The sequence below is a fragment of the Gorilla gorilla genome, chromosome 2, assembly GCF_029281585.2.
Source record: "Gorilla gorilla gorilla isolate KB3781 chromosome 2, NHGRI_mGorGor1-v2.1_pri, whole genome shotgun sequence".
In the NCBI taxonomy this organism is placed as follows: Eukaryota; Metazoa; Chordata; class Mammalia; order Primates; family Hominidae; genus Gorilla; species Gorilla gorilla.
The window spans coordinates 187,708,200-187,731,355 of NC_086017.1; the positions used below are offsets into that span (position 1 = coordinate 187,708,200).

General features: G+C 37.4%; 1 long non-coding RNA gene across 2 annotated transcripts; it reads right to left on the reverse strand.

Moving 5' to 3' along the window:
- Window positions 1-682: 682 nt before the first annotated feature.
- Window positions 683-22,741, reverse strand: LOC101138674 (uncharacterized). 2 transcript variants are annotated; one of them, XR_008678288.2, is made up of 3 exons: window positions 22,661-22,741; window positions 15,926-16,141; window positions 683-1,137 (listed from the first exon to the last, which is right to left on the reverse strand). It is a non-coding gene; the product is annotated as an uncharacterized lncRNA (long non-coding RNA). The 2 variants fall into 2 exon arrangements; XR_008678287.2 differs by lacking the exon at window positions 683-1,137 and adding an exon at window positions 2,747-3,064.
- Between the last annotated feature and the right edge of the window lie 415 nt (window positions 22,742-23,156).

Consider the following 23,156-nt stretch of genomic DNA (forward strand, 5'->3'; position numbering starts at 1 on the left):
TTACTGGTAAAATTATGGTTTAATTAACATGGAAAATGTTAGAATTGGGCTTGTATTGGTAAAATTAAATATATTCAAGAAATGTTTATTGGGTAAAATACTATGAGACCCATCCTCCCTCCAATCCCTCGCATGAGCAAAATAGAAGACAGTGGTGTGTCTTCTGAATTCCTAGGAAAGATATCAAAGCTTGACCAATAAGCAGACCTATGCCCAACCTTTGCAAATCAATGTGACTATTAGAATATCAAAAGCCAGCTTCCAGAGATCCTGTCATGTTATCCTGAGTGATGCTTTCATCTAGTATGGAGGTTGAAGAATTTAAAAGAACAAAGAGCCGTGCCTTCTTCAAGCTGACAGACCCAGTTATAGAAGCTATTTTCTGCCTGCTTACTAATGTTTGGTTGTTTAGTAAATGTCTTTATGTGTGTAAAAATTTTGTCAGAGATTTCTTTCATTAAAACCTGAAAGATTGTGGGGGACTGCTGACTCTCACCAGCCACATCAAACTAGTTGCTACCATTCTCAACCAAAGAACCTCTTCAGAAAGAAATTAGCTGTGTCAGTTCCCAACAATAAAGAAATAAAAGTATCTTTTAAAAGAGAAAACTATATAGATTATCTCTTTATTAAAAGAATAATGCCATGAGTATACACAAACAAAACTTTCATATTTAATTTTTGGGAGGTCACAGGTTTGCCCATTTCCATTCATAGACTACTGGGTCTACTCCCAACAGGTAAGCCCTTGAACCTTAGATATAGTCATGCAAATTCAACCCTTACTTCAGTAGACAAGATATGAAAGTTGAAGGACACAGGTAGGATCCCTGATTCTATTCAATTACAGTATTCCAGAAGTAAACTTTTTGGGGGCAGACTTTTAACAATGTACAAGATAGGATAGTTTTCTGATCACAGAGATTTGCAGTTCTTTCTCTGCGGGTACAGACCAGTGTATATGTGTCCATTTGGCTGGTTTTCCATTATGGCCGACTAGTGAATGCTAAGATTTCATAATGAGAAAGTCACTGTAGAAGTTTCCTTTCTTGCTTGGGTTTTGAAAAGCAGGAACATGAATGAGGAAATGACCAAAATCTTCATCTCAGTGGAAAACATACAGTAAAGGAGGCAATCCTAAGAAATAAAGGAAATTAAATTAGAAAAGGAATGGATAGAAGTACCTTGAACTCATGATTAGAGAGTTTTATTTAATTAAAATGAGACCACTGAGAGAGTTTTGATTAGTTCAATGGGTGATCTTCTTCCACAAAAGTTACTAAAAAGCCAAAAATAACTGGCAATTTCAGCTAATGGAGGAAAGTCGGATGTCTGAGAGCAAATGAAGAGAAAAAAACATAAAATGATAGTGGCTGTATATGAAATTGAGAGAATAATAGAAGAAAAGGGAAATCTATTTAAAGACATTATTTAGGAAGAAACTACAAGATCTGTTGATAGTGAACAAAAGATAAATTTCCCATTGATGTAAGGTGAAACAAACACACACTTCATCCATCCACCAGCATCTCATGAATCTTCTAAAAGTGCTACTTCCACCATGTTATCTTTCTGTCCCCAAAAGGGAGAGCCTTAGTTTAGAATCTTAGAATGAGGTCTAAATTCCTTATCTTGAAATTTAAGACTTTCTGTAGTATAGTCCCAAATTCTCTTTTTTCAAAACTACCTTTAAAAATAATTCTGATAAGGGAAGACATTTATGCAGCCGACAAACATATACATATAAGCTCATCATCACTGGTCATTAGAGAAACGCAAATCAAAACCACAATGAGATACCATCTCATGCCAGTTAGAATGGCAATCATTAAAAAGTCAGGAAACAACAGATGCTGGAGAAAATGGGGAGAAATAGGAAGACTTTTAGACTGTTGGTGGGAATGTAAATTAGTTCAACCATTGTGGAAGACAGTGTGGTGATTCCTCAAGGATCTAGAACCAGAAATACCATTTGACCCAGCAATCCCATTACTGGGTATATACCCAAAGGATTATAAATCATTCTACTATAAAGACACATGCACACATATGTTTATTGCAGCACTGTTCACAATAGCAAATACTTGGAATCAATCCAAATGCCAATCAATGATAAACTGGATAAAGAAAATATGGCACTATTACACCATGGAATACTATGCAGCCATAAAAAAGGATGTGTTCATGTTCTTTGCAGGGACATGGATAAAGCTGGAAACCGTCATTCTCAGCAAACTAACACAGGAACAGAAAACAAAACACTGCATGTCCTCATTCATAAGTGGGAGTCGAACAATGAGAACACATGGACACAGGGAGGGGAACATCATATACCGGGGCCTGTCGGGGGGTTGGGGGCTAGGGGAGGGATAGCATTAGGAGAAATACGTAATGTAGGTATTTGATGGTGCAGCAAACCACCGTGGCACGTGTATACCTATGTAACAAACCTGCATGTTCTGCACATGTATCCCAGAACTTAAAGTATAATAAATAATAATAATAATAATTCTGATTGCAGGAGTCTTGTAAGTTTCTGTTCCACAACTCAGAAGCAGATTTAAAACTAATTTTATATAATTCAATCCTGATCAAGAGCAGGGCTTTCTTATCCCACTATCTTTCTAAGTGTTCCACCTTCTGTTCTAACATACAGAGATGTATGAGGATGTGAGTTAGATAAATCAGTGAATGTACTTCACATTCAGGTGGAAACCTTTGTGGGATGGATCTGCAGGTGGGACGGGCCTGGGCAGAGACATAAACACAGGTGAGCTAAGCAATTGACTTTGGTCTATGGCCTGACCATGTGCTGTATTGGCCTCACTAAAGGCTATGTCTCTCTTGCAAGAACTTTCATTTCTTCATTTCACTCTCTCCTGTCATTGGAAGCCCAACTTTTCTTCTCTCAGCTTCTCGTTACTTTTTCACTCATCCGTGTGAGTTGAGAAACCATCGACCTGTATGATGGTTGAGTATTTGTAACCATTATGGCTCCTCAGTGAACAACTGCAGACTCCCATGTAGCTCTGACACAGTTCCAGCTGGAGAAAATAAGAGGTCCCTGTGGGGTACAAGTAAAAGGAGGAAACCGCAAAAATAACCATGAAATAGTTATTGCCATGAAGTTACTTCATATGTCCTTAATTTTACACATAATTGATTCTTTCTTCAGCAAGAAATGTTTCACTGTTTCCTTGGTATTTTGGTCTGCTTTTGGGGTCTAAGCCACACTTCTAAGACTCTTAGCTTTTCCATTGCCTCATTTCATTATCTTTATTCCCATTCCACTTCAAACTTATGGCCATGTCCTAAATACTTTTATCATCACAATTTTTCTCTACCCAATATATTAGGTTAGTGGAAAAATAATAGTGGTTTTTGCCATTAAAAGTAATGGCAAAAAATGGTAATATTAAGTGTAACCACCCTGACACAATGCCATAAGATAAATTTTCAACCCTGCTTCATCCCAAAGTCTGCCTTCTCCATATTTATACCTGGACTGCTGATTCATCACTGCTAGAGAAAAATCACACAACCACTGAGACTGATACCATTAAAAATTCATGGCCTCAAACTCTAACTGTCCAGAAATCCTGCAGTTCTTCTCCAGGCAAATCTCTTTCCTATTGTCCACAGTGACTATTTTTATACTCCTCCACCTTCCTCAAACCTCTGAACCAGATGCTGCTCACTTCATTCTCAACAAAAGACCTAACCTGTTGTTTACAAAGAAAATAGAAACCTGCTGCGGGGCGCGGTGGCTCATGCCTGTAATCCCAGCACTTTGGGAGGCCGAGACGGGCGGATCACGAGGTCAGGAGATCGAGACCGTCCTGGCTAACACGGTGAAACCCTGTCTCTACTAAAAATACAAAAAATTAGCCAGGCATGGTGGCGGGCGCCTGTGGTCCCAGCTACTTGGGAGGCTGAGGCAGGAGAATGGCGTGAACCCGGGAGGAGGAGCTTGCAGTGAGCCGAGATAGTGCCACTGCACTCCAGCCTGGGCGACAGAGTGAGACTCCGTCTCAAAAAAAAAAAAAAAACCTGTTGTGTGGAATTACCTCAATTCCTCCACCACACCCATAACCTCGTCTGTTTCTGACTATATACCCATATTCTATCCTCCTTCCCTTGCTATAAATGCAAAAATTAACATATGTCCTCACAATGTATTATTCTCTTTTTCATGTATTATTTTGGAGAGGTAAATAGGAGTTTCTGTTGTATAATATTGGAGGCTACCTCCACATTGCCTGACAAGAAGCTGCCTGAGATTAGTGGCTCCTCATTCTCCAATGGGAGGGATTTCTATTATTTTCAGCTTCGTACAAGGTGTGCAGGTTCTATCACGCCAGGGATTTGATATCCATGATAGCAGGTAGCCAGCTGCAATATATCTGTCTGTGACTCCTTGAGTAGTTCGTATGCAGATCTATACTGCGTATTATTTGCTCTCTCCACTTAGTGCAAACGATAATAACAGCAGAGTTAGAGCCCCTTCCCAAGAGCATTGCTCTACTCTGGGTCCAGCTGTGCCCAGGAATAAGGCATATGCAGATCTAATGCATTTCAGCATATAGTCTCTTGTTTAATCATTGTGCAAGAATAAGTAGAGTCATCTTGCTCCAGGAATACAAGTTTACTCACACCATCCATACTGTTAAGTGTGACCCCAATCATTCGTATCTGACAACCTCTCCTAGGGAGTAAAGGTATTACTACAAGATGCCGGAACTAACATCTGTGACCTTCACCTCAGTTTTAAGATGTTTATCTAGTGGTGTGGTGGGTCTCACTCTGTATCTTACCTCCTTTAGGGCTGTTGACCTCATGTAAGAAACAGTTCCAGGTCACTGGCAATGGGAAAATTCCCAAGATGGAGCTAGGTGCTCCGCTCATTCTGACATCAAGATTTACCACCACAACACGCAGGGTTTTTGTTTTGTTTTGTTTTGTTTTTTGTCTTGTTTTGTTTTGCTTTGAAATAGGATCCTGCTCTGTCTCCCAGCCTGGAGTGCAGTGGTGCTATCATGGCTCACTGCCGCCTTGACCTCCTGGGCCCAAGTGATCCTCCCACCTGGGCCTCCCTAGTAGCTGGGACTATGGGCGCATGCCATCACACCGGGCTAGCTTTTATATTTTTTGTAGTGATGGAGTTTTGCCATGCTGCCCAGGCTGGACTTTAACTCCTGGGCTCAAGTGATCCTCCCACCTCAGCCCCTCAAAATGCTGTAAGTACAGGCCCGAGCCTGAGACATGCAGTTTTGATAAACTGTACCCAGCAACATGCAGTTCTGATAAACACCAAAGTGACATGAATCATAAAAATCACAGCTCAAATCATATCATAATCACAAAAGGAGCCCAAAGTATTAATAAAAGAGAACATAAGATGTTGAAAAGTGATAACAGCCCTTCCTAGGAGAACAAATGGAAGGACAACCAAAACCCTGATGGGCTAGCCAAAGACTTCAATGGTTCAGGCACAATTTTGTTAAAAATCTCACTTTTTAAACCATCCCCAGGATAAGAAATTTATTTCCTGGCACCCCATCAGCACTGATTCATTAAGATGGGCAGCTGGCACCCGCTTTGATTCTGCCTCTACCTGTGAGGTAGTAGATGATTCCAGAGAGACTTTCCGTGGAACAGCAGGCAGAAGCTAACTGCATGGCGGTCCAAGAGCCTAAGAAGCGGATTCTACCTGATGCTGTTTTTTTTTTTTTTTAACATATCCATACACTTGATAATAAATTATTAGTATCCATCTTCCACTGGCTTACAGCATGTCATTTCTTCACATTTCTACAATATTTTGCTCGAACTTCACTATCATTTGGATTTTAGTTTACTTTTATTCAGGTGTTTTTTTCCTTGATTTCACATTTTTCTCACGTGAGCTGCGAATACAACTAGACTTCAAACCAGAGCATTTGATCTCCCCTTGTGCTTAACTTTCCAGGAAGATGTCGCAATTGCCCCTGAACAATAATCAAAAGGCACTTCTCTCTCTTCCTCTGAAAAATCACAGCTCCTGGGTGGGGAAGTGAGTGGAGATGTTACATTTCTCACATCCTTACTTTCGTTTCGAGAGTGAGAAGAGATGAAAGAAGATGAAAACAGACTTCAAAACACACAGAAAACTCCTGTATTTACAAAGGGGAAAAAATGATGGCGTTCAAAACACTACAGAGCAACGTAAGCAGTATCTCCAACTCCCAAACAAATAAAAGAACCTTTCACAAAAGAAATCGTATGTGACCTGAGACAATAAACCTCTGTACAGTTCAGAAGTTGGTTTTATAGCTAAAATAGTCAGGCTTTGCCTCGACATACCCACAGTTCTGGAACATGAAACTTTTCAATACCCATCATGTTCAAATTATTGCCACCCCATAATTTCCTCAATCCCATTTCACCGAAGTGGAATGTCTTATGCATAGCAGCCATTTTAAATCAAGAGGGGCAGGAAGTTACCTATACAGTCTGTTAAGAACTTCTTAAACTTAAGCAAGATATTTCAATCCCATGCAAGGAGAAACCAGTGGTGAATTTATGATATGAGTTTTGTCTTTTAATTAAGAACTTAAAAAAGAGTGACAAAGTTTTTTTGAAAGTGAAAAGAGGCAAAATAGATCTATTGGAGAGAGTTTCTGAGTTGGAGAGTGGAGTACAGGCAACCTTACGAGGAGCTCGGACCTGGGAATCAGCATTTGCTGTAACTTGTAGTGAATGTCAGGGAAGAGTAGGTGGTGGAGAGGGACAGATTGGGCAGGTGGAATTTAATGTCTAGAGACACATGGTGTCTTTTGGCACAACTGGTGATTATCATCATCAGAGAGGCAACTGGGTGGGGTGAAGTCTCTGTAGGTAGAGGGTGCATGCAATGGGGTATCTGGGATGCTGGCCAACAACAGGGAAGACTGGCAACAGGGAAAGAACCTCAGCTCCTGGACTGTTGTGTGATTTAATAACTGAAGGAGAATGGAAGGAGCAAGGCAGCATTTCAATACAAATGACAACAATTACTAACAATAATAGATTTGCTAAAACACTGGGAAGGATTGAGTCTTGTACTTCATAGAGGAAACTGAAACTCGAACTACATAGCCTTCCCAAATTCTCTCAGCTAGTGGGTTCCAGAGCCAGATTTATCAAAAGGCAGATCTACTTAGATCCAGAACTCATAAGCACCATGGTGTATTTTACTGAGCTAGAAAGAGCAGAGGTGCAGGGAACTTGGGAAATGATGCACAAGGTTGTGATCCACGTATAAGTACATAGCAGTTCCTGTTTTCATAATGTTAAACGTAAGGAAACATAAGTAAAAGTCTACAGCATTCTAGAATTTACGTAGCACTCTCACTTGGGTGGTCTCAAAACCAAGATAGAAACCTAGACAATCAGGTTCAGTGTCCAAAGACCTAACAGAATCAGCAAGGTTCTGTCTAGGATGACTTCAACATTAAGCCATCCTTTAAAAAACATCTACAAGAATACACAGGAGAAATTTTTTAAGACCTTGGATTAGGCAAAGGGATTTTAGGGATGACACCAAAAGCATGAGCCCCAAAATAAAAAATTGTTAAATAAGGCTTATTCTCTTAATAGTGTTAAGAGAATAAAACAGCAAGCATATTTAAGTAATTTATTTTCAAATCACATATCTGACAAGTGACTTGTATCCAGAATATACATATATATGACTCTCAGAATTCAGCATTTTAAAAAATCTCCCAATTTTTAAAATTGTCAAAGAATTTTTAGAAATGCTTCACCAGAGAAGATATACAAATGGAAAATAACCTTAGTGTCATTAGTCATTAGGACAATGAAAAAATTAAAACCACAATGCAATACAACATACAACTATTTAAATAGCTGAAATCGATAGAACTAACAGTCATAAGTCTGGCAATGAGGCAGAGCAACTGGAACTCTCACACATTGCTGGTAGGAATGTAAAATGGCACAGCCACTTTGGAAAACAGTTTGGCTGTTTCTTCTAAAATTAAATATACACGTACCGTATGACCCGCAATCCCACTCCTGTTTATACAAAAGAAATAAAAACATGTTTACCAAAATAGCTGTATGTAAGCTAATGTTTTCAAGTGCTTTATTCATAATTGCTAAAAGTTGAAAACAACCAAAATGTCCCCCAATTAGTGAAACAGTTGCACATACATTCAGTGCAACATTGCTCAGCAATAAAAAGGAACTACTGATACGTATGACAACGTGAATGATCTCAAATGCATTATGCTCTAAGTGCAAGAAACCCCATTCAAAGACTACACACTGGATGACTTCATTTATACGACATTCTGGAAAAGGCAAGAACTGTCAGGCGGAGAACAGATCAGTGGTTCCCAGGGATTGAAGTGGAGGAGGGGCCAATTACAAAAGGGCAGCACGAGAAATTGGTATGTGTGTGTGATGAAACCCTTTAGTAGCTTGATTGTGGTGGTGAACACAGGACTCTATCTACTAGCAAAATATATACTACTGTACACCCCCCCAGAAAAGTTTACTGTAAATTGAAGAATAAAAAATTGTAAACATTAAAAACTGATTATATATATATGTATTTTACTTTAGCTGAATAAATTCTGTGTGTGTGTATGTGTGTGTGAGAGAGAAAGAGAAAAAGAGAGTAAAGAGAAAGAGATTTTGCCGAAAACAATGGTTCTTTTATGAAAGTATGGGAAGTACGGACTGTCCCCTCATGCAATGTTTTATGCAGAGTAGCTATTCAATATGCATTTGTTAAGTCAAAATGAATAAGAGAATAACAAAGTATACCAGTTACTTCAAATTAATTTCACTTACAAAATATAAATACCAAAATTAAACAATTAATGATATTTGTAACTGTCTCAGTAATGATTCACATTGAGATCTTTGAACTTACATCACTCTCAACACACAAAACTTGCAAAGTTACATAAAAGCAACAAAGCCAACTCAATTAATTTATTAGCATATTTAAAATTCAGGGTGCCAACGATAATTTTAGTTGTCACTTTAAGTTACAAAGTAGCAATTTAAAAATCATAATAATGAAAAAGAAGACTAGGACGTACATATTATGTATGATTATGATCTTCTGCACATATTAAAATTCACCTTTGTTATAACTGATGAATATAAAATATATAAAATTACTTTAGAACGATGTGGACACAATGAAAGTATATCAAAGGAATAATATTTCATATGCTGAATGCATTTTATATTTTATTTTTAATCCAAACTTTTGTAGAATGATTCAATGCTACTTTAAAAATTAAAGTAGCTTGTAAAGAATACAAATTACAGTCATTATCATGATTTGTTTTAAAAACAGATCATTACAGCTTAAATAACTTTCATGTGAAAGAAATCAACAATAATTCAAAAAGCAAAAGAAAGTATTGAGAAAACAACATAAGTGTGATACTAGCAGATATATTTCACTTCTGAAGATAGATCAATGCCAAATGAAATTATCTTTTGAAAGCATAAACTTTTATGAATTTATTTTAATTTATAAAATAGCTACAGCTGTTAGTACAAAACTCTAATAGTGTTTATTGACATGCACTGAATTGGGAAAAAAAGATACAGGGAAATGAAAAGTGTACACATTCAATAGAATTTTAAGACGGTGTATATGCCCAAGCTCGCCCAGTTTTAATAGAAAGCAAGAATCTGGTTAATAATGAAGCCCCTCCCTAATCTTAAGAAAGTGCAGCAGAAAATAAAACTAAAGAAAAAAATTATCTCACTTTACAATTGTGTATTTTAGACATTTCAATTGCCAGTTTTAATTTTTCCTTGCAACATGAAGCTTTGTTTTCAAGATAGCTAGTGCAGCCTCACATATTAATACTTGTGTTGTTATTTCTTTTGGTAGAGACTTGACAAATATTCCTAACTGAACAGTGGAACAACAAGGATATGGAACTTATATCCAGCAACTTTTTTTTTGTCCAGAACAACTAGTTCGGAGTTTGCCTATGAGTCAGTAATGTATTTTATGGTGATTACTAATATTTTCTTAGGAGTTCAATAAATATTTGGACAAAAAACAGACAAAAGTTACATTAACTTACCTAAAGTACAGAACTAAATAAAATATTTTGAGAAAATGTTAACTCATGTCACACATCCAAGATGATGATGATAAATTATTTGTAATTGATTGATTGTTATTGGTGCCACAATACAGATGGAATTCTCCTCCTATAAAACCTCATCTAACAAGATTTACATTTCCTTTTACCTTTTCTATAAAAGTGGTTAATGGTCATGTATCTAGACGGTGACAAGTAAAGATACTGACTTTATGAAAAATCACAGATTATATTCAGCACCTAGCAGAGTGACTGGTCCACACTAACACTCAATGGAAGTTTATTGGACTGATGCGAAATGTGAATAAATTCTATGTAAAAAGAATAAAATTATGCTCTTAGGACATTATGCTAGAGTCAGTTTTAAGAAAAATGGATATTTTATTTTTGGAGGGTTGGGAATATTCTCATACACTATATGCATGAGCAAAAATTTATACAGATTTTCTGATGGAAATTTACTAAGATTTTTTTAAAGTCTTCAAATGTATATACATGCGGTGATCTAACATTCTTAATTCTAGGAAATTATCCCAAGGAAAGTATTTGGAATTTGCAGAAAAAAAATGCCTATGTTTTTAATAATAGCAAAGACTGGAAACCTTCTTCTAAATATATAATAATAAGTGGTTAAATAAATTATGGCAGACTCACATAGTGAAATATCTTTGAACTCATTAAAAATAATGCTTTTTATGGAAGCATGTTTGTTTTATACATTAAGTAAAAATGTAGTTTAAATTGGAATGTATACTGTTATCTCATATCTTGTGCAAATATATGTATGTGCATGTACACATAGAAAAGTGGTACGTACCAAGTTGTTAATTATTGTTATCTATGGATGGAGGATTTTAATTTTCTTCTTTTTCCTATCTGAATTTTATAATTTTTAAACACTAGATTTTATTTATTGCTATTGAAGTATGAAAATACAAGTAAGAAAGTAAAAACACTGATGCTTGAAACAAAAGAGTAATATGGCCACTCACCACCACAAAAATGACTAGTTTGCCCCTCTTCTGGCTAAGCTGAGTGATTGGTACTTCTTTATCAACACAACTTTACCCCTGCTATAATCCTCCCACCAGCTAGACACAATAAATAAAGAAATTCAATCATCACCCATCTCTGTTTCTTTCTCTCTCTCTTTTTTTTAATCCCAAGGACTTCAAAACAAAGTCTCTGTTTCTTGATAGCATTCGATCCAGAATGAGTTTCTGCTTTGTAATCCATCCTTAGAACCATTGGCACAAACCCAACCCCGTAAGAAGCTCCTCTCAACACCCCCTTACTGAGGTGCTTTCACAGTGACACTTAAATGAACTCTCAGATCCTGCTGTACCAAGAAAAATAAACCCAGCTTTGCGACTCTGAGTATTTGTGGTGGTCTTTGGTTGTTTCTTGTGATGACGATGGTGGTGATAATGATATTGGTGATGTTAGTAGTGGTGGTGGTTGTGATGATAGTGAGGCTGGTGATGATGGTAGAGATGATAGTGATGACAGTGGTGATAGTGATGGTAGTACACAGGTGTTTTTAAAACTAGTAGTATTTGGGCCCCAAGAAACCAAAGAAAAATATTCTCTTTCACATACACAACAACATTATACTAAGTCCTATGACTTCCAGCACAGGAGAGGCAATCTAGTGAAACAGAAAGAAACTACACTAAGAGTCAGGAGTTATAGGTTCTAGTTCTGGTTCTGCCATTAGTTTACTTTGTTACCTGGAGCTAATCACTCAGCCTCTCAGGACCTCATTTAATTCATCTGCAAAATGAAGATTTCTGGATTGACTTCTAAAGTTAACTTTTCGTATTGTGCAGCTTTTTGTCTCTGCTCTAAGTTATTAAGTCAGAGACCCAGATTAGATGATCTACAGTCTAGGTCCACTACTTGTTTTTGTAAGTAAAGTTTTTATTGACATGTAGACACATTTGTTTACACATTATCTATGGCTGCTCTCACATTACAATGGCAGATCAGAGTGGTTACAATAGAAACTACATAGCCCACAAGGCCTAAAATATTTATTATCTGACCCTTCACAGAAAAATTTTGGTACGTTAACATGCCCCTGGTCTAGGGGTATGTTAACAAGAATTTGGTATGTTGAGGATATATCTTATTAGCAGATATATCTTGTTACCTGCTTCACAAGGTAGGGAACTCTCGTTCACTAGTGTATCATTAGTGCCTATGTCAGTGCCTGGTTTCTAGCATATACTGAATACATACTTTAAATGAATGAGTGTATTAGAATGAATGACTAAATGAATTATAGCCTCTGGAGGGCTGAAATGTTTATTCATTAGTATTCTTCCTGTCTTGGCAATGTTTCTATTTGCTGTGGAATTTAAAACATATCCAGATGGAGGGAAGTTTATATATAACACCCATTTTCAGTGTTGTCATATAGCATGTCCAAGTGTATATAGTTCCAACTACATAACAGGGCTTAGTCTGAAGTAAATTCTAGTATGATTTTCAAATACAGTAGCAACATACAATATCTGATCCCACTCAGGAGGCAAGTGTGGATTAATAAAAGTAGAGTCTGAGATTTCTGGAAAACAATTCTTCAGTTAGAAGACAACAGAATCAAGTAAAAGTGGAAAAGAATCATCATATGTTATAATCTTAGTACCAGTATTTATTGTTTTCAGATTTCTAAAAATAAGGTTTGTGGATCTTTCTTTTGTTTGATGTAGGCTCATTGAACCAACGTCACCAGTAATGTACCCAAAGTCAAAAAGAGGTTTATGTAGCTTGCATCTTCTGTTTTTCTATATACTGGAACATCCAGTAAATTTCTCTCTCTCTTTTTTTTTTTTTTAATAGAGATGGGGATCTTGCTTTGTTGACCAGGCTGGTCTTTAACTCCTGGCCTCAAGCAGTCCTTCCATCTTGGCCTCCCAATGTTCTGGGATTACAGGGGTAAGCCATTGTGCCTGGCCAAGTAAACTTTTCTTTAAGAAGAAGTGTATTCTTTAACTGGCTCTAGTGATTGTGGGGGCTGGTTAAAAGTGAAATCTGCAGAGTGGGCTGGCAGGCTAAAGAATAAGGGAAGAGGTGATGTTTCAACTCAAGTCAGAAGGCAGTCTGCAGGCAGAATATCCTTTTCCTCTGGAAGAAGAAAAATTGAGTCTTTTTTCCCCGTCTTAAAATCTTCAACTTATTAGATGAGGTCAACCCATATTACAGAAGGTAAGTACTTTACTCAATGTCTACTAATTTAAAAGTTAATCTTGTCTAAAAAATACCTTCACAGCAACATCTAGACTTGTTTTGACCAAATATATGCGTACTATGGCCTAGCCAAGTAGTCATATAAAATTAACCGTCACACTCTTCTATATATTAGCTTCATTAAACTAAAGATTTGAAATGCACAGTTGACCTTTTCTAAAATGAAGATTCATAGAGAAGTCCTTTGTTTTTATATAACCTGATAAAAATTGGACAGCCTTAATATGGGCGTCCTGTTCCACAGAAACATGTATTCAATAACAATGAAAGAAAATCACTGAGAAAACATTTACTAATATCACTGGCAAAGGGAAACGTTACATTCAAAACACATAACAGTGGTTTTAAATATAATCTCTCAATCCTTTTTCATCTCCCACAATACAATAGCTACCCACAATGTCTGGTTTTTAGGTTCTAGGCTCATGTATTTAAAAGCCTCAAAAGCTCTCAAAACTCAACTTTCGTTGGCTTTCCCCCACCCTTTTTCGTTTTTCCATTGTTTCACTTCTCCAGAAGTAATCTTTGCTCCCCCAATTATGTCTTTAGCATTTATAATTTGTCCTCTTTGCCTTTTCTAGTCCCCTGCTTCACCCATTACCCGGGCCAGTGTATGAAAATTTGGGAAACCAGCTGGTACATACAGAAAAGGCAGGGAAATGGTAGTAGGTTTGTAACACTCACACTTTAACTTTTTTAAAATCCTATTTTTAACAGGATTTCAAAAAATTCCCCTGGTATTATTGTTACTTTTGGGAGTGGGATTTTTCCACAGGTGCATATCTTTCAAATTGTACCAAAAGCAACCCAACCCACCACTCTTTCATCTACCATCCACTTCTGTTCACAGTCCATACAACAGCGAAAATATAGAGCTTCTTGCAATTCCCCAACACACCACGTATTTTCTGATTCCTATGTTTTGACCTACTATTTCTTAGGTCTTACTTATCCCTTCTCTCTCATTTTGCTTTCATGACTATCCACACATAATTTAACACCTAGCTCAAATATCATTCTCTGAAGCCTTCACCAGCCAAGTTTCTTTCTCCTCTCTGGTTCCATTTTGCTATACATACACCAAAAATAATGCTTTTCATATTACATTGGAACTATTGTTTTATGAGTCCATTCTAATCAAACAGAATTACTTAAGGACTAAAACCTTATTTTGTACATCTCTGCATCCACAATTTCATTAATCAAGACTTCTAGCTATAAGAGATAGAAATCAAATTCTAATTTAGGCATAAAAGGAAAATTACTAGTTTACTAACTGATACATTCTAGATTATGTAAACTCAGATTAGTAACTCCAAAAGAAAGCAAATCTTTTTTTCCCAAATGTCCCACGGATTAATTCCCCTATAAGTTATAGGCACTTCTGTGAATTTATGTCAGGTACTACGATTAGCCCAGCCTAAGTCAAATGCATATCACCATGGGCTCAGGAGACATTGGCATCATAATTATTACCCCAACGGGATCAAAAGTGAGGAAAGGGCGTGCTGATACCAAGAGAAAGAGGAAAGATGGCAATATGATAGGCAGCTAAAGACCAGGGCAACTACAGTTTGCTACTCTGGAACTTAGCACATGTGGTACTTGATGGGTGCTCAAAAAATATTAAATTAATAAACAAACAGTAGTTGGTCTTCTTGGTTCTATAGCATTCTTAGGATCTAAAAACAACTTTACCAGCATATTGTATTTCTGAAGACAATTACCAACAATAATTCACCTCAGACACAGCATTAAATTCTGATACTTTATAAAGCAACTGTTCCCCAAATATTTCCAACCTATGACTTTGGAAATGCAATGGTAACATCATGTAAAAAATAACTGAGAAAGTTTACAAGTAATCAAAAATTCTCATCAAGGTTTAAACATACACACATATACCCACATTAATTTATATATTTATATTTATGCCCACAAATATACACACATTAATATTTATGCACACACACGTATATATACACACATAACAAATGGTCATTCTCATATCAGAGAAATATATCCTAATATAGAGTCACCAAACCATAAACTTGATAAAATCTGTTTTCCAATTAGCCCTACAACTACATACTAAAAATGTTCTTATTTTATACACATTGCAAACATGTTTTATCAGGCAAAATGTAAGTTTAAAGGATAAGATCCCTCCTGTTTGGGATAGTTTAGGCACTGTTTTGTCTAAAGAGAAAGAACTAAGCATGATGAAGAAAAAAGAACAATTAAATAGTGGATAAGAGAGTAAAGGTAAGCTTTCAGGGCCCTTTTTCCACATGTCATATTTAAATCAGTCTTGCTTTATTGAAGGAGGTTGTCTTTGGTATCAAGTTATGAAAACATCTTTAAAGATGCAATTTTTATGTTTTAAAAATTATGATTAAATGTCATTTACTTTGTTTTTCAAAACAAGCCATTAGCCTTAAAATATATTTTCTTTTTAAATAAAAACCCAGGATTGACCCATAATCATACAAATAAAAGCATAATCCTTCTCAAAAACATTTTAGAGTCTTTCATTCTCTTTTCATTACCTCTTATCCTTGCAGCTATTCTCAGCAGCATCAGAAATCCAGAAATAGTGTCGAGCAGATATTTTGTCCAAACTTGTCAAAAATAGGTATCAGACACAGTTATATACAAATAAAGCCATTACTGAGTCTGCGGGAGCCAAATGAACTGTACAAGGTGTTAATTAATTTTGCATTTCTAACATTTCAATCATCATTTCCTTGGAAGTGGACACCCACCTGAAGAAAAGAAATGTAGCCACATGTAGCTATTATGTACACAAAATATTCCTAATATACAAATGCAAACCTTTTCTTGGACAACATTTATATTTTCTATTAGCATCTGGCTCCTTTTTCAATAAAGTTCAGTATTTGTGACAGCCTTTCTTTCAGAAATGTGAAGGCTTCCTTGCCGTGAACATTTCAAATGTTCAGAAATACCAACTGTGATTCAAATGATTTATAAGGTCATCACCCAAGAAAAGCCATGTACACTGAATTTTCTAGCTGCCAAATAGAGGGAAAATATAAAGAGAGATGTGTGTGTGCTTGAGTGTGTGCGTGTGTGTGTTTGGGGAGGTAACTTCTAGATTGGATGGTGAGACAAAGCAGTAATAAATAACAGAAGTGAAATGTAGAGTTTAAAAAGTAGACCTTAGTTCCTAGATACTTTAGCCTTCCACAGCCGCCAGAATACTGACTTACACATAGTAGGTGCTCTATAATAATTTTTTTAGGGTATAAGCAAAGAGAGACTGAGTCTCTACATAAAGTAAAATATCCATAACTAAAGACCCCGTTTAAAAAAGGACAACTTGATCTACTTTATTCTTCATAATAAAACCAACTGGCATTTGCTTTGTGCTCACTATCAACTAGACAGTGGGACAGGTGCTTTCCGTGACTGATCTGATTCGAACTTTAAAGTAATTCTATGTGGCATTTATTATTACTATGCTAATTTACAGATGAAGGAAGACAAGCACAAAGCTCAGAGGAGCTCACAGCTGCTGTGCTTTCCTCCTGGAATCTTTTCCCCTAGCTCTAAACATGGCTGGTCCCTTCTCCTCTATCACGTCCCTACCTAAATTCCACCTCCTCTCAGCCTTTGCTTATCACCCTTGCCCCACAGAGTCACACTCCATCTCACTTTTCTCACAGCACTTTACCAACACATTACCATCACTTTTAAATTAATTCATTTATTTTTCATTTATTCATGACCTATCTTGCTCATTAGTATAGTCATTCCATGAGAATGGTGCATAACAACGAGAAATGTACTAAACATATTTTTATAGGAATTAATAAATGTTTCAAATATCACAGGGCTAGTAAGAATGAAGAGGGAACTCTAACACACATACGTGACTCCAGATCTCAGTAGTTGAATCCTCAGCAATGTTCCTTACTCATTTGTTCATTCTTTCACCTTTTTATTGAGCACTTACTATGTTCCACTTTTCTTAGCAAAGAGAAAGCAGTGGTAAACAAGATAAAAAAAACAAAAAACTTGGACTTAAGATGTAATGGAGATAAAAGACAACGAATAGTCACAGAGCAACAAGTGCTATAACCAGGAGACTGCATGAGAGGCAGGGGACTGAAGATGCAGACAGAGAGCGAACAAGAGAGGTTTTGCAGAGAAAATTATGTCTAACAAATAAGTGAAAAGTTTGTAGAAGTCCGGTACTTGAAGGCTCAGGAAAAAGCTTCATGGAAGAGGGAATAATAGAAAGTTGTTTCAAGAAGACAGAATAACATGGACCAGGTCTTGGAGGCTGGCAAGGAGAGGAAGGGAAGGAAGTGAAGGTCCAGGTCAGGAAGGGTGTTGTAAATGAATTATAGAGTTAGGAATTTAGGTTAAGAAAAAATTGGGGCACTATCAAAAGGCAGTAAACTAATTGTTATAATTACTTTTTGGAGTAGAAAAAGGGAGGATGAAAGCAGCAAGATCTATTGCAGTAGTCACATGTAAATGGATAATAGCAAGAAGAACAGAAAGTAATAAGCACATTTGAGAGCTGTTATGGATATATTTAGAAAGGAGAATTCATAGGACCAGATTGATTTTATATAGAGGAAATGAGGAGGAAAGGAAAGGGTGAAAGAAAACATCCAGATTTATAGCTTGGGCAACCAGATGCCAACACTGAGACATGGAAAACAGGAGCCAGAGCTGTAGAATGGGCAATGGGGAAACAGCGGTGTGGACGGCCAAGGCAATGAGTGCAGGAGGTACATGGGGAGTTTGAGAATAGACTTCCAAATTAAGAGACCCAGGATGAAGTTTGATAGGAACCTTGAGTTCAAGGATGAGTACTGAACTGCAGCTGTAGATTTTGTTTTCATCAGGTGCTAATTGAAGCCATGCGAAGGATGAGCTGGCCTAAGGAAAATACACAGACTGAAGCCTGAGGAACAAGATTCAAGGGAGGCATGGAGAATTAGGAGCTTTAAAAAAAGACTAAGAAGACCCATCCAGAGAACAGGGAAAAAAGCTAGAAAGTGCCACAGGTGCCAAGAAGAGAGGATTTCAGAATGAGGGGAGCCCAAAAGTCTAAAACAGTTGTAAAGTATATGTGGACTGAAAGTGGACTGAACACTGACAGACATGAGGCAGAGGTAGTCAAAGTCATTGATATTCTAGGACTGAATGGCCAGACAGTTGGAGCCAGGATGATGACAGGACAGGACATGGACATGACATCTGTGAGTTTACTGGTGAAGACTTCAACAAATGGCATCTGAGTGTTCAAGGATGACAACAATACAGAGATGTACAGAGTATGCCAGACTCATAAGCCTCTCAAGGGCATGGGTTTTTCACTTGGGTGGAGGCATATGGGTATACAGAGAAATGTGCAATAAAGATGAGCAAGCCTGGCCAGGCATGGTGGCTCACACCTATAATCCCAGCACTTTGGGAGGCCGAGGCAGGAGGATCACATGAGGTCAAGAGTTCGAGACCAGCTTGGCCAACATGATGAAACCTCGTCTCTACTAAAAATCCAAAAAAAAAAAAAATTAGCTGGGCATGGTGGCGTGCACCTGTAGTCCCAGCTACTAAGGGAGGCTGAGGCAGGAGAATTGCTTGAACCCAGGAAGCAGAGGTTGCAGTGAGCCAAGATCGTGCCACTGCACTCCAGCCTGGGCAACAGAGGGAGACTCCATCTCAAAAAACAAAACAAAACAAAAAACAAGCAAGCCTAGTTCCCAACCAAGGCCCTGTTTTATCCCAAGACATAACTTATTTGACTCAAAACAAGGAATAGAAATGAACTTATATAATGTTCTGAAAATTTTTTACTATTTAAGTCAAGAAAATATATGTACGCTTACTGCTTCAAATATTTCATAAAAAAACTCCTACACATTTCAACATTTCAAATAAAAACAGCTGTGATTGGACATCCTAGCTGTCAATGATCTAGATTTTGAAAGACTGTATCATATTAGCTTCAAACTTACAGAAGAATTTGGATGGAAAACAAATCTTTTAGCTAACTTCTATCTCTTAGAGCTCTGAATGCATGTCTTGCTGCTTTCCAAAACCCCCAATTCATTAATTAGATCCTGGCAAATAAAAGGGAATTTCCCCTCATCTTGGCAGGTTTCTTTTAAAATGTTCTGATAACAGAGGATGGAACTCATAATAGGATATTTTAGCCCACTAGTGGAAATGCATCTTGGAAATAAGAACGATTATAATCACCTAATATTTCACATGAGCTTCTTCATCTTTTTCTGGACTAGCTAGCACCCATTTGTCTTTCAATTAGAATCTTTAAAAGATAACTTTATGTTTTAAACTTAGGTGCTTTATGTTATCAATTAAGTTATGAGTCATCTTTTCCACAAAACCGTTTTTACCCTTGATCTCTATAAACACAACTGTAGCTAAATTAGCCTCTTTTATGTTTGCATAAGGAAAAGGATTCCAAGATCACAGTTTTTCTTCAGAATCACAGACAAAAATAGAAAAATTAACTCACATATATAAAAACAAAGTTTATAGTTATAATTGATAAGAAATGAGTGAGTTACTTTTCCTACCATACTCCCATGAAAAGAAGAGACAGGCATTTGGGATAGACAGTGCCAAAAAGAGAAAAAAGTAAACTCTAAGTCATTACATCATCTTTCTCCACAGTTCCCAGGAAAAGGCACCTCCCAGCTCAGCACAAGGGAGTTTATTTGGACCTAGGATTTGCTTTTCACATATCCCCAAAATCCTCAGTGTCAAATAATCTTAGGCACATGTGAAAATCAGTGACTTCATACTCCAGTCTGAGCTTCATTTGAGATTTTTTAAAACAAGTAGTGAGGACAGACACTCTAGGATTCCAAAAGGCCTAGGGATCAGTCAAACAAACTGATTCTGCTGTCCTTCATGGTTGCCTACCTGTAATTCCACCTACCACCCCCGCTTCACAGCTTGTTCCTTGCTAACAGATGGCTGCCTAATGTGCCACACATCCAGTCTCAGGTGAGACAATGGCTGATCCCTGGCCTCCTAGCTTCTCTTACATTTGAGGGTGCCGAGAGAATGCAGGGTGAGCCAATGAGGCATAAACGAATAGGAAGTTGGTGACTTTTGTCTTCCTGAAGAGAGAGGTTGAGAATGATTGAATGTGCTTCCTCTTTCTTCTGTCGAGGTGGACAAAATATCTGGCACATCTTGTGATAAAGATGCAGCAAACATATATATATATGTTCAACATATATATATATATATGATCAGCAAAGTAAGGCAGCAGAACAAAAGAGGAGAAAGCAATCTGATCTCTGATGATAACTTGAGCAACTGAACTGATACCAGAAAAATCTCACCTCTGGATGTTTTGTTTTATGAGCAGAATAAATGCCTACTTGTGTCAGTCTTTTAGGTGGACTTTCTGTTATTGGAAACTAAATACATTCACGAGGGATGCACCTTTTTTATTGTTTTCTCACATTGGGCACATCGATTTTAGCACTGTTAGGTTTCTTTTTCTCCTTTTTCTTTTCAGCTGTCTGAGCAGATCTAGACTTTTTTTTCCCAACCCAGTGCCCTGTGGAGAGTGGTACTGAGGATGGGTTCCACCAGCTTTAAGAGCTGTACTGGTCCTTGTCCATTTCTTCTCCTGGGACATTCTTGTCTGCAGTAAGGGGAGTCATAGCTCCCTACTTTATTTGAAGTGGGCTTACCGGTCAGGTCCCACATTAAACCTCCAACCGAATGACGTGGGGCTGGAAAATTCTTACAAAAAATTTGAAAATACATACTTCATTCTTTTCTGTAAGTAAAATATATCTTCCAGGAAAAGGGTACACACAAATACTGGTGTAGCTTATTAAAAACCCTAGTTAACAGAGCCATTATAAATTTATCTTTTTTCTAAGAGACAAGAAAAATTATCACGTATAAGTTTATAGTTTGAAGGCACCTCAAGCCTCTTAAGGGGAATTTGGCCAAAGAAGTAAAAACAACCTGTCCCTTAAGAAGACCAAAAAGGAGAGCCATGTCACTGGGGGAACTGGTTTAATTAAAACAGGAGGTAAAAAGCAATGTTCAGAGGTTCCAGGGAGTCTGGAGTTGTACAAAGCAAAGAGAGCAGTGCAGACGAGAAGTGCAGTGGGAGAGAAGCAGCCTGGGGCATGATGCCTTCAAGTTAGGTTAGGGTGCAAGGCAGCTGGTACAGAGGCTTACAGGAAGCCAGTTGAGACCCTGGGGCTTTGAGAGCCCGTAGGTGATGTGCTCGGGGGCATGGGCAGAGGCCTGATGATAGATTGCTTCTCCTACACAGTAGAGTTGATGAAAGCTGTATGGGAAATCTTAAAAAGAAATATGATGTTTTCTCTTGTAACCCCCCAGTGCCTAGTATACGTGCAGTAAGTGTGCTGATAAACATAAATGCTATGTCCTAGTTTTGTTTTTTCTCTCCAACCAGGTAAGTGCCTTAAGAATGGGAAGCATCGGCCGGGCGCAGTGGCTCACGCCTGTAATCCCAGCACTTTGGGAGGCCGAGGCGGGCGGATCACGAGGTCAGGAGATCGAGATCATCCTGGCTAACACAGTGAAACTCCATCTCTACTAAAAATACAAAAAATTAGCCTGGCGTGGTGGTGGGCGCCTGTAGTCCCAGCTACCTGGGATGCTGAGGCAGGAGAATGGCGTGAACCTGGGAGGTGGAGCTTGCAGTGAGCCGAGATGGTGCCACTGCACTCCAGCCTGGGCGACAGCAAGACTCCATCTCAAAAAATAAAAGAATGGGAAGCGTCTCTATCCAGACAAGTGTCTCAAAAAGCTTCTCAATTTAATTTAATTACTCATTCATTCATTTTAGCATTTACTACGTTTTTAACTATATAAATACAAGGAAGAAAATTGAAATGAATATGATCCCATCTAGATAATCATGGGGAAAGTTCAAACAATAGGTACAAAATAAAATGACAAACTTTCCCACCTCCCCCACTCATTCTCACCAATGATAATCATGCCCAGACCACTTCCCTCCCTCACCTAAAAAAGTATATATCTAGCCATGTTCTTTAATCTTTTCTAGAGAATGCCAGCTTGCTCCTCAGCTTTCTAAAGTATGTGCATATACCTTCCACAGTGACTCCAAACAAATATTCCAAGGTCTCATTGGACAAGATAACAATCCTAAATTCTCTAGGTCCTTGGAAACTTTATTGAATAAAATGATATTTATTTGGAGGAGGTAAAATTTATTATGATCTTTAAATAATCTTAATTTCTATACTTACATCAGGAAAGACATGAGATGAGTACAGATTCGAACATATTTATTTCTTTAGCCATTCACTCAATCATCTTTATTTGGTAGCTCTGTGAATCTAGGATGTGAAAATCAATGGTCACTAACATCATAAAAAGAGAGACAACCAGGCATTTTGCTACCTCCTGACGAAAGTACACAATACTGCCTATGAAGTAACCTTCCCAAGAAGACAAACCTGAATCTAGTTAAGGTAATCTGAATCAGATCACCAATTCAGAGAAAATATAAATGCTAAAGCAATATATTTAACACACCCCAGGAATACAATCAACAAAATCCAATCTGTTGGAAACACCATAAAGCAAATAATTTGATTTCTACAATAAATAAATTGATGGCAATAAAGAGATGAGTGAGAGTCTACATATTAAAAAGATACAAAATATAGCAACCAACCCAATTCATGAACTTGATTTTGATTGAAGCAAACAAATTGTAAAATAAATGAGACAAGGATATTA